The sequence below is a fragment of the Pezoporus flaviventris genome, unplaced genomic scaffold, assembly GCF_033815535.1.
Source record: "Pezoporus flaviventris isolate CSIRO_AGI_PZ_B2104156 unplaced genomic scaffold, CSIRO_AGI_Pfla_v1 ptg000007l, whole genome shotgun sequence".
NCBI classification, from domain to species: domain Eukaryota; kingdom Metazoa; phylum Chordata; class Aves; order Psittaciformes; family Psittacidae; genus Pezoporus; species Pezoporus flaviventris.
This window is the reverse complement of record NW_026892555.1, coordinates 29,421,235-29,423,753: the sequence shown is the minus strand read 5'-3', so window position 1 is coordinate 29,423,753 and position 2,519 is coordinate 29,421,235.

Here is a 2,519-nt window from a genome sequence, read left to right as displayed (position 1 = left end):
AAAACATTTTTACTGTGAGGGTGACCAAGCACTGGCATAGGTTGCCCAGAGAGATTGTGGAGTCTCCAACCTTAATGATATCCAAAAGCCATCTGGACATGCTCCTAGATAACCTGCTTGAGCAGTGGGGCTAGACCAGATGACCCCCAAGGGTGTCTTCCAACCTCAACCATTCTACGATTCTGTGTGATTCTGCTTACAGACACAAACTCTGGTTTGTGGAGTTAATTGTATGTCTGCCATTACCTTATTGGAATTCAAAACATGAAATTTTCAACACCAGACCTTATAGGGTGTCATAATGGTACAGCTAAGGGCAGCATTTGTAAAGGAATACTTTAGCTCAGGGACTTTGTTGCGTGGGTCCAGTAAACATTGTCAATAGCGAAGCTCCTCCAAAGAGCATTGAAGAGCAGAAATCTGCTTCAGCCATCTAGCATCTTCTTTCCTCTCTCTCTCTCTCCCTTGACTACTTAGCTGAGGAAGAAAAGCCTCTAAATAAGGCAGCATTTGGGATTATGCACCGGAGGCTTATAAACAGCTGTCCCATTGCAATGCTGGACAGGATAACATGTATTGCAGCAGGAAACCTTGGCTTTTCAATAGCTCATTAAAACATAGCTTTCAGGGGTCAGAGCATGAAATGTTTGTTCATTCTTCAGGAGCACACACATCACACAAGTCACTGCTGTCAAGGGAATGACTCACACAACAGAAGATTGGCCAAGCTCAGAAGAGACATGCTGTTAAAGCATACACAGTACACTGTTGGTTTGCAATTGGCACAGGGCTCTGGTCACAATGGTAGGGAGAGGTTTCATTGACAGTCCCAGACAAGGCAAGGAGATGAATCAGGATGAGACCCCATCCAGGGACTCCCACAAGGAGCTGCAGGTGGTGGCAACAGACACAGGGCTGGAGCCAAGCCTACTACGCAGGTCCAACATCCATCCTGGGAGCAAGGACTAGGAAGAGGTTAATCTAAAATATAGCTTGGGCAAAGACTTGATGCCCAGGCCTGAGCTGGAGTGGGGCTCCTGGGTCCCTGGGCAGGCATGGGGGGAGGCTGGGCAGGGCCAGTGACTTCAGGGTGTGGACAACTTTTTACCCTATGGGTAACGAATGATGGATCTTCCTTGGCCACATGGTGGCCTATGAGGATTGGTTTGTATTTTCAAAGCTACAATTTCACAGTTTCTCTTGTGTCTACTAATGCCATTCTTCCTGGTGTGGAGTGACCTCTGAATGCGATCTTTTCCAGCCATTCTTGCACAGAGGATTCTGCTGGGGATCACCGCAGGTGACTTGCAAAAATTTTGTGAACAACATGACAAAAGGAGTTGAGTGGGGATTTATACACACCAGTCCTTGTACTAGATAAAAATTGGACTCAGAAAACTTAAAGCGTTTTGATTTCTTAATTTATTATATTTTTTTTCCCAGACATTTTTTTCACATGGTGCATCCCATTAACCTTTATCCTTTATGGTTTTGAATCTTTTACAGTTTTACAACCATTTACCACTTTAAAACTTTAGGTACCTTTTGTCTAGGAAGATAATAATGAAATAACTGGGGAATCAGAATAATCTTGTTTATCCTTTACTTAAAGGTAAACCCTGATTACTTTGTGCTTTCAATTAGTAATACAGTATCTCTTCAATATGGTTTAAAAAAAATCTCTGCTCCTCACAACTCCGTCCAAACTTTAAAAGTCTAAGTAAACAAATAATGTTCTAAAGCAGTTAGTTTAGAAATGTGTAGAATTTAATGTTCTTGGTTTATGAACTACTTTATAAAGGCAGATAATTTTCTCTCATGTTCTTGAGGGCTTTCTGACCAGGGCAGAAAGGCTGTGGCTTGACTGAAAAAAGAGGGTTAAAAAAATACCTGGAAAAGATGGGATCTTTGCAGTGCTGTCATGGCACTGTGCTCGATGGCAGTGAGCAGGAGGTGACCAGCTGCTCCCCTGGGACTGAATGTTACCTGGAGAAGGGCAGAGCAGTCAGCAATGCAGGAGGGAGCAGCAGGACCTGGGCTCGATGTGGGTTGTGCGTCATTTGGCCAAAAGAGCTAACCAGATAGATGTGTGAACAGTCACTAGTAAATGTGCAAACAGACTGTTTCATAAGGTCAGATGACATGCTGACTTTCTACAACTGTGCAGGAGATGCACAGGATTTCAGTTCAGCCCAGATTTAAGCATTTCTAGAGAATGCCTTCATCCCACACTGTTCATTTTGATTTCTTTAAATTTTCCTTTGCTGCCTTATTTACTCTATTCATACTCTGCAGCATCCAAAATAGGGACCACATATGAGCAAAGTGCAAAATTGCCTCAGCCTGTACAGCAACAAAACCCAAAATGCAATCCGTTGGGCCTTCCAGAAATAAGACTGAAATTTATAGAGTACCATTATGTCGTCAGAATACACCCAGCTCTGCTATATTGCTTTTAAAGCATTTTTTTTTCCACAAATTCAAAGCAACTAATAATGCTCTCCTTTGCCCTAGCCCTA